Genomic DNA, 10386 nt, shown 5'->3' on the forward strand with positions numbered 1-10386 from the left:
GGAGTACTCCAAAACTTTAGACCACGTGGGGTTCTTTACCATGCGCTGGGATCGCACAGCACACTGGCGCCTTGCTTTTCGCCTCCATTGAAAAGCGGCCGCCGAGGCCGGGAATCGCTCCCGCATCCTCGAGCACAGTAGTCGAGCACCCTAACCGCTCCACCACCACGATAGCTGAGAGCCAAAAACGCTATCGTATCAGATATTTAGAGGTGGAGCTTGAGTGCCCTTCGAATTTCAATCTCATGTCGGCTGCAGCACATAGGTAATGAAAAGTACAGCTTGGTGGCATGCATCAAAAAGCTTACCCTATCAATAATAAAATTTCCTCGCCGGCATTGATTTTGCGAAAACTGCCGAATCAGAGGAAACTCATACGCGACAGGTTACAATTCGACATTCACATCTACAGAACCTGATGCTGTGTAATGCGGAAAAGCATTACACAGCATCAGAATATAAGAAATTTCCCCGCCTTCCGAGACCATCGGGATAGAGTTGTGTATTCTTTCCTCACATAACAGGGAGTCCACGTAGCCTATGCGCCTTTATATCTCATAGCTCGTAAGAACCACAGCCGATATGCCTGTGACGTGGTTCCACATTGGCTTTTTCGCGGGGCGGTCCTGCCAGCGTGTAAATTCCCACAAGATGGTGCTGCGAGAGACTCATGTCTGCACTTGCACTGAGTAATTAAAAAATGTCATAGATAGCCAATGTTTAAATGTAATTGTGAAGAATGTGTTCAATATTGTGCGATAGTTTCATATCAATAATGTTGTTGCAAAAGCTGCCAGAGGGCCAAATATTATTCAACGAAATCTTAAATCCTTATCCCTTGCTCTAAATAAACATTAATGTTTAATTTGTTCGATCGACCTTGGAGTACGGTTGTTGTGTGTGGGACCCTCACAAAAAAAGAAAAAAGAACTTTAATTTATTAAATGCATAAAGGTAAACTATGGAATTACAAGGTACGTTCTAGAGCAGTACAAGCGAGGGGAGAGCTGAACTGAAGTGAAAAGTTAGCTTGAATGGAAAGCGCGCTCCTCATGTCGAAGGAAATTAAGCTTGCAATTATGATTTTCGATATTAACAGGAAGACTGGAATTAACAACAACACCTATTTTAACCAGCAGCAACATGTACCTGAAAAAACTGACTATGAACTTAAAATGCACGTTAATTCTTTCTTTGCGACTGCAACATGGTGGAATATTTTGTCTTTTGGCTAAGTGGGCTGCATTAACGAGGTCATGTTGTTCCCTTACCACGTTGTAACCTACTCTCCACCTCACCACCATCCCCTGCCCTTGGCAAAGCGGGGTCTGTCTGAATAATGAAAAAAAAAACATGAAATCGCCTCGGCTTCCATGCGTAGCAAAGATTTTCTTCTCAATTTAGCCCTGCGCTCAAAATGAGTAATTGAAATTGACACATCTCTAAAATGCCAGTAGGGCCACTGGGACGTTTTTATAAGCTGTAAGGCAAATGTGTAATATGATGCACAATATTTTAATAATTAAAATATTGTGCAATATATTACACATTTGCCTGAGATATATTCTGAGCAATATTCTGCTTTTGAGGGCTATTGTATCTTCAGCACTACAGTAATTATGAACTGCTATGAAAAATTATAAGGAGGCGTGTATTTGAAGATTAATAGCATGACAGTAGAAGCCTACTAAGAGAGGGCATGCGGATTTAGTAATTGATATCATGAAATTATAAAATGGGCGATGAAATTACGTTTAAAACTCGTTTCGAGGAAACGTCAAAATTTTATGGCTATGAGCGCATGAGATGGAAGAGAACCGGCGAAGTCGATGCACTACGTATACTTTATTCATTATCAGCTTTTTATGATTTCAGCATCGTACAATTATACAAAAACTTGTGTGAATGCCGAGCGCTACTCCTAGTGAAACGACTGACTTGCGTAAAAATATACACTGCCACCTAACTCGCCATCACTAATTCTCGTATGAACGGCGTCCTTGCCCTAATTACGGATTTGAAACATTAAGTTATGCTTTGTCTACCCTGCTTAACCGAATCGGACTACCCGATTCTTTCGGCCGTGTGCCCTCTTACGAAAAGCTAAAAATTCTTTATGTAACAGAACTTTTATTTTGGCGCTTTCAGTACTCTCGTTTCTGTTCACTGCAATTATTTATGTAACAGGAGTTTTCTCTTGACGTTAGCAGTAATCTCGTTATGTCTACTCTGTACGCATGTTCCACTTTTCGTCCTTTCTTTTACACTATCTTGATTTATTTTTGTGCTATCTGGTGTTTTCTGAAAACAGCGTTGTTCTGAACTTTCCTCTCTGTACAAACGTTTATTATCTTTTTCCCTGCAGTTGCAAATAAGCTGTTGGCTTATATCATTCAATACTTTTGTGCAATTGTGTACTGTCGAAATGTGTCATTTGTAGCTAAATAGCTTTTTATTACTCAGCCAAGGGGCAAGGAGAACCGCCAAGCCACTGTCGTGCGGCTTTAATTTTCACCGTCCTCTTCAGTCATGTGATGTACAGCCCCGTCCACTTCTAGCTATAACAAGGTCCCTGCTTTCAAATCGTCATTGCGTCTGATCCGGCCGCGCTATAGAGCTGAGTGGCAGGCCATGTGAAGCAGCCCGTGCGGCTCCCTCTGTGCTTGCATCGTTTGCATCGATATGCGTCTGCGTGCGATGCAATATTGCTTTGAAAGCAGCGTCTTGATTTATTTTTGTGCTGTCTGGTTGTGAAGCAGCATTGCGTTTCCTGATCGGCCCTGGTCTCCTTACCCTTTCGTCGCGCTACAACAGCTTGCGCAAATGAGTGTACTAGTGTACTTTGAAGTATCAATGAAAAGACGATGTTTTGCTCCAATTCACAGTAAACTGAATGAAATATCCGGCACATTTTGGCTGCTGAATTTTGTGATACTTACACCACCGTTGTTTGTAGCTAATGTTGAAAAAAAAAAAGAAAACAATTGTTTGGTTGCACTCGGCTAGCGCACGATTCGCGTACCAACAAACGAATAGAGGAGGGCCAGGAAGAGCCGAAGTTATAACCTGTGTCTTTTCAACCTGATGCTCCGGACACGCACGGGCAAAGTTGAAGGCATACCGTACAGTAAACGCTGTATTAAAATGTCGTTGTTGACTTTCTCTGTAACATGCTTAGTGCCAGTCTCGCGAGGTTCCTGCGGCACACAATTCCTGCCCAGGTGAATGGAATAAATGTGGAGGGTGTCAACCACCAGGATATTTTGGACCGAATAAAGTCGGTGCCGAACGAGACGCGTCTACTGGTTGCGGACGACAGTACTGTGGCCTGGTACAAGGAGCACGGCATAACGCTCACCGGAAGCGTGCCAAGCGTCACTGCAGCGAGCATTGCCACGGCGGCCGACAACATCACGGACGCCAGCCCATCTTCGACTGGCACAAAGACGAGGGTAAGAGGAACTTTTGCTTACGGTGCTTTGTTACTGCGCCAGAAAATAATGGCACATTTGTTCAATCGATCGGGATCGAGGATGTGCGCATGTCGAGCGCGTAAGCCAGTACAGGCTACAGGCCGTTTATCCCCTTGTAGCATCCTAATGGAAAGGGAAGGCCTCGAGGCCTTGGTAAGTTATTTCCCTGTATTCGCGATACCTGAATGCGATACAAAGCTGAATCAGTAATAGACCTTTGCTTCGCAGCAGTTAATTAAATATAGTCCATGTATGAAGAAATGTACAGAACAGGCGCAAACACAAGTGTAGTCTTAGAACGATATGTTGTTTTGCTGAATTGCATTTCCATAGGACGGAAACCTTAACGTAGTGTTTATCTTAGTAAATTTGCGTCTTAATAAATGGGTAGCGTTGGCTGTTGATATCGTTCAGATGCGCTGTTACTCGTAGCTTTTACAACTATCATGCAGCCGCGATGTATGATCATAGCAGTGTGCACCTGATAGTTCTCGCTACTTGCGCCCTTCATAAGCTTTATTGCTGGATTACTGCTGTTTCACATTTGAAGCGTATGTGTTACTCAGCCCGTGTCCTTCCTTTTCTCTCGTGTGCGTGTGTGTTTTTCTGCGCTAAGAATGCCGTCTGAAGTAGAAAGTGTGCAAGTCTCATTTCAGGTGTGTTAATTTCAGCCTGAGGCCAGTAGAACTACATGTACAAGAAAATATTTGAGATAACTTCTTTGTTTAGGACAAGTAAGTATAATAAAGGAGAATGATGCCCATCTTATTATACGGAAAGGTGCGGCACAGCATTGATTTCAATTCTATACTGTGGGGGTTCTTACCAGACCGCCGAGCCTCCTCTGAGGCTTAGGCGGCAAACTCCGAGATCCCGCGATCCAACACCACGGGCAGCTATTCTGACGGCTGCAAAGTGATCATGCGAAGTACGAAACAACACAGAACAGGAATCTTGCCCGGGTTCAGATGTTTATTGGGTCTTCCCAAAACCACTGGTGATGATCTCGCTGACGACCCTACCCGTTTGGATGGGGTCTGATAGTTGACGGGGCAAGATGGCGACAACAAAGAAGTAAAGCGGGGAGGTACCTTGCATCCTCTCGTTGTCGCAGCCGTCTCTCCTTCAACGGTCGCCGGTCCCTGCCGATGTCGGTGCATCTTGCCCTTTGTCCTTTCTCGGTCAATGAGCATCGCGTTTGTGACGTCTAGCGGCGCGCTCCTGCGCCCGGCGAGGGAAGAGGGAAACGCGGCGCTATCGGGCAGCCCGTTTGGGTTACTCATCCTCGGAGGAGAAGGAACACTTTCGTCCCCTTCGTCCTCCGCGGCGCGCTGCGCTTCTAAGAAAAGAGCGGTTTTTCGCAATCGCTACAATACCTGCCATGCCATTCACCGAATCTATCTATGGTTTATTTTTATTGTTATGCCGTGGAATCTGCACTGCTTGTAGCCACCGGCATTACAGAAAATAATTGTCAGATCCTGGACGTGGTCTGTTTCAAAGCGGAAACTTTTAATCTGGATGTGCTCAATAGAAGTTTCGCTTCGTGAGTTCAATCAGCTGAGTGTTAAATATGTAAGCCAAGAGAAAGAATCAATTTAAACGAATTACACTAACAACTTTCATCGAAGTGTCGTCGCACGATTTATTCCATCACACCTTCTCTGTAATTGGCACAAAACTTCTTAATCTGAGTTGAAAAATTGCACGGCTTTATACCTTCGTAGACTGGTCAGTACTAAACGATATGCCTGAAACAACTGTAAATATTGAAGGAGTTGCTAAAAGTAGTTCAGGTGAATACACACTTGTATTTGATGAATGCAGGCTATTGAAGGGCAAAATATCCTCCCAGGATTATTTGTAAATTATGTTTAAAGTCATCGTTTAAAATGTTTTGCTAGCTTTGGTGGGGCTACATGAATCCCCTGGCCCATATAACGGCCGCGCGTAATTATCAAGCGTGTTTATGAGCGCACTGTTAGGGATAATTTGAGTACATAACCTGTACGAGTACTTAACGCGGTGTTTGCCCCCTCTGGCCCGAGCCCGCCGCAGTGGCGACTTCTCGCATCACGGATTAGGGGTCACAGTAGCCCCCATACTTTCGACACTGCAGATTTATTGCGTATTTTTTTTTCTTTTTTACTGTTTGCAGGATTCGCTTGAAACTTAAGTGGAAACCCTTGTCGGGATACAACTGCGCTAGCCTAGGCTTTGGTGCGGCCTGCTTCTTGCACTGTGCTTAGTTTGGGCCGGGCACAACAAGAAAGAATCCCAACTGCTGTATCAAAACGGTTCCGAAAAACATAGGGGCTCTCATTCTTCACATCAGCTTCCACGCACAATTCTGAAGTCAACTTTCGCTTGCAAAGTATTGATGCAGTGGAACTTCGACCATTAAAACTTGGGCAAATTGTAGATTTTATTAATGCATGCAGATTTCATTTAAAGAGGTGCCCTATGGGTTTCGCTTTATTCGAAAGCTGAAATTTAAAAAAATTGAATTCACGAAATTGTAATGTAGTTGCGAAGCCATGAAATGTTCCCAACATTATTTCTTAACGGCAAAATTCAAACATGCAACCCATGCCTGCACGCCAATTATTCTTTTGGTGACCAATGCTCCGGAATCCGTCATCAAGGGGTGTACCCTTAAGACATCTAAAAGTAACACATGTTGAAAGATCTCTCTTCCAAACCAGAAGAGCAATAAAGGCGTCATGATTCATTTCTTGTACTGAAAGAGGTGAAGAAAGATCTTCATGGTGACCTCCATCACAGTGTGGTAAATGGATAAAAAATAAGAACTTTCGTTCTGATATTTAAATTACATTCGCTTCGTTCCCACGTGCAAACTAGCACTTTCCGCGCAGGCCGCCGATCTGCTTGAGGGTCGCGACGACCAGCAAGAACCAAGCAAGGTGAACTTGCTGCTGGGTGGCTCTGACACGGATGAGCCCTTCCTGTGCCTCAAGCAGAAATCCGACAGCCAGGCTGAAGCCACCGTGCGACGCCGAGCACCCGCCGACAAGCTCGGAACAAGCGCTGAAAAGCCGCATTCGCAGGTTCGTTACCGCACTCTTTTTCAGCAGTTGAGACTATGTTTCATGCGACGTCTTTGTCGGTGCTGGAACGAACGAGGGTCAAACAGCGTGTTACGTCATGACGAGCCTTCGTACTCATGGATCAGACGGCCAACCACTGATTCTGACACGCATTTGGTGCAAAATTAAGATGGTTTACTGAACGTTTTGAAGGCATTGGCATTTCTTTCAAGGCCCGTTGCTGCGGTTTCAATATGCATGGCCAAAATGATAAATGTCTGCCCATATTTTTTTTTTCTTATACGATGCTTCTCTGTTTCTGGTAGTTTGCAACAGGCGCATCTCGTCCTCACGATTAGCTTCATTTGGATAGGCATGCCAATGCATCTCTTGACGCAGCTGGATGAAGGCATTTGGTTGCGGTATGGGCCTTGTGTCCACATTATTTAGCGCCGATGGTAAGAACTTGAGGCCGGGCAGCATATTGTGCTAGCACCCTATTCCATAATTTCTGGCATTGAACGGAATAGGTGGTTATTATTTGTTGCAGGCCAAGACTGGACCCAATACGGTTTCGGCACCGACAGCCGCCAATAAGGGCGAATTGGCGGCGCCTTGCGTGCACCTTTCCCCGCTGGAGGCCCTGGAGTGGATGCTGCGCGCGGTGATTCCGATGCAGCTACCACTGCCGATGCTCTTTGGACTTGTAACCTTTCTGCTGCTGATCCTTTATTACTTCTACTCTTACGTTTACCGGGAGCAGCAGGCGTAAAGTGATGGGTCCCAGTCTGCACGTGAGCCACTGCTCCTCCGAGGCACCTTCTATAGCTACTTACACCTTCCGGCCAAAGCTGACGAGAAGGATCGCAGCCGTTCTGAGGACATCGCCAATAAATGACGCCTGGGAAATGTGCAAATCTTGATGTTGACCGTTTTTGGCACTCTAGCTGGACACCCTGCGACCAGGGAGGCTGTTTTTAAGTTTGCTGCTTCAGACTAGCGGGAGGAGAACTTGTCTGCTTCAAGAATAATTCTTCATGTGACGGGATCAGGATTTTTGTGTTTAGTTTGCGGATACCCATTAAGGTGTGACGCGGCTGATGACTGCGTCCACAAATTTCTTACGTCTTATGTAGCGAATACCGGTTGGCTTCGCGTAGTCAACCAATCGAATGCTTTGAGTGGCCAGCGCACAGCCCACAGTGTTGCGAAAGCAGTAAACTTAGCTTCGGCCCACAAATATGCTTGAATTTGCAGGCTTAATGACAAATTGGGCTATGATCTTTTGCCGAACTTGTCTGCTTGCCAATATAACGGGTGTCCAGGTGATGTGGCTTGTATTGGAAAAGTGCACAATAATCACTTCAAAATTACTGTTTAGGGTCACCAATAACCAGTTCTAAAAACATTGCAGCCCAAGATAAAACACTCGTCATAGGTTTTATTCCTTCCTCTCTTCATTCACTTGCCAATAAATACAATTGTTTCAGCGTTAAAACAGAAGGGAGTTGCTTTCTGTGGCAGAAAACGTCTAGCTCATTTATTACGTAGTTTAGAACTGAGTTTATTTGTGTGAAAGTGCCTTATATAGTCAATCACAGCAAAAGAACAAGGGGAATGAGATAGGGGGGTACAGCCAATCAACTCCTGGTCAACAACAGGTGCGCAGAAAATGGTTTTCCTTGTTATACAGTTTGACAGAAGTGTCGCTTACACATTTATCACCGTTTTCTTTTATGTGATAGGCCTCCAAAAGCTCCCGCGCTGTTTTATTTTTACGTCTTCCTAGAATCTTAATCTTTTTAAGCAAAGGCTCGCATCCACTGCAAGCGAGGCAATGAGCAGGCAAGTTTGCTCCTTCTTTATTCCGAATGGATCGGGCATGTTGCGCTCTGTCTGTCTCCTTGGCTTTTTCCTGTGGCTGTCTTTTTATAGCGCATCTTGGTTCCTTTAAAGCTCATTTATTAACTCGCTCGGGCTCATAAAAATTATGTGGACTCCGGTGCATTCCTCCCTCCCTGCGTACGAAGCAGCCAACAGCCATGCTTGAGGAAAGATCGACCAGGCGGAGGGCCCTTGTCCGTTTGGGGGCTGCGAGGGATTGTATGATTACCCATCAAAATGTCCTGCTTGACCAGGGCCATTTAAGAGCGGAAGCTGTCTCGCATAACCGACTGAGGGCAAAGTGGGGCTTGGCCTAAAGTGAGAAAAGTAAGTGCATTGTGTCCACGCCAAAACTCGAACCACCATCTTTCCGTGCCCCAGCCGAATGCGCTAACCACTACACCAGGCCGACAAGTTTTTTACACGCACGCACTTAGTACACGGGCTTGTGTATAGAAATGTCTATACGGATTATTTGCTAATCCGTCAGCCATTTATGAGCTACACTATCTTCACAGAAGAGACAACTAAAAAGAGGGCAATAATAAACGCAACAGCAGAAGCCATTATCAGAAGTTTCCTCAATGAGCCCAAAAAGCTCCTTTGCTAGCTTAAGGGTCGACGCCGGAGGGCACTGAAGTAAAGGACAATGGCGGCGCTGGAGGGGAGGAGGGAAACCTCAACGGCGGCAGCAAAGACATCCCGCCATCATCACATCATTTGAAAAATAAAATTTAATGATAGTCAAACCGTGCACGACTGCTAAAACATGCAAAACCATGCTAACAGAACTTTCAGTTGTGTACCTAGGTTCAAGCAATGCTTAAACCTCACCATTTCCTGCCAGGAAGAAAATGCCTTTCTAAGCTTCCAGAAACAGCTTGGAGGCAACCTCAAGCTCGAACGTTTCCTAATCCGTCGGTGCGACAACAACTTTTTATATTAAAGAGCTTATTAAAGGCAACGAACGACTCGCAAAGAAGGAAATAAACGATCCCACGCTTACGATCCTCGTAATTCTAGTTCGCGGAGCCGCCTAGATGTGGCTTGGGTTTCGAAAAAATGCCTACCACAAGAATGCACATTCACTAGAGCCAGGATGCATTCTTGTAGTAGGCATTTTTCCGAAACCCAAGCCACATCTAGGCGGCTCCGCGAACTAGAATTACGAGGATCGTAAGCGTGGGATCGTTTATTTCCTTCTTTGCGAGTCGTTGGTTGCCAAAACCAGATGTTAGATAAATTTTATGCGAAGTGTATTCAGCTCTTTATTATAAAAAGTTGTTGTCGCATACTAGTTTCGGCTAGGGAGTTTTTGGTGGTAGTCGGAAGTGTTCGTCGATAGTTTTGCGTCGGGAGCGATGCCCTTGTGTGCGTGTGTGTGCCTCTTGAGGTCTATTCACACTTGCGACTAGATGAGGTCGCGCGAGAAGCTCGCCACTACCGATGTTCACACTTGCGACTGTCGCCTTCTCGTTCTGTCCGGTTCCGAACGAGTTGGGAGTAGGAGAGCTGCTGGGCGATGACAGCGAATGTCGGTAGCAGCCGCTTGCCAGACACTTCAGCTTTTTCAGGTGAGCTCGTGCGCATGCCGCGCTCTCTTGTTTCCAGGAGAACGCCGACGACGAATAGACGGTGTCAATCACCGTGGTGTCGATCGACCGCTGCTAGTCGCAAGTGTGAACGGGCCTTTACGCTTTGTGTTGTTACCCGCTCTGCTGCCTTCTTCTAAGAGCTGCTTAATCGTTCCGCGAAAATTGTTGTTTGGAAGGCATTGTCTTCTCACTGTAACTTATAGATAGCATATGTTTTTTTGTTGTTGTTGACGTCAAGTGACTTCCCCAAGTTAATGCTATCAACTTGTAATCATTCTTGATGGACTCATAAGGACACCGCCAGAAAAGAATCGCAGCAAACTACATATCCACTATTGGTAAAAGTTTTTCCTCCTGCTCTTCCTAATATATAGAGCAAGCATGTAG

Source organism: Amblyomma maculatum, chromosome 3 (assembly GCF_055883805.1).
Source record: "Amblyomma maculatum isolate TAMU_Amacu chromosome 3, ASM5588380v1, whole genome shotgun sequence".
NCBI lineage: Eukaryota > Metazoa > Arthropoda > Arachnida > Ixodida > Ixodidae > Amblyomma > Amblyomma maculatum.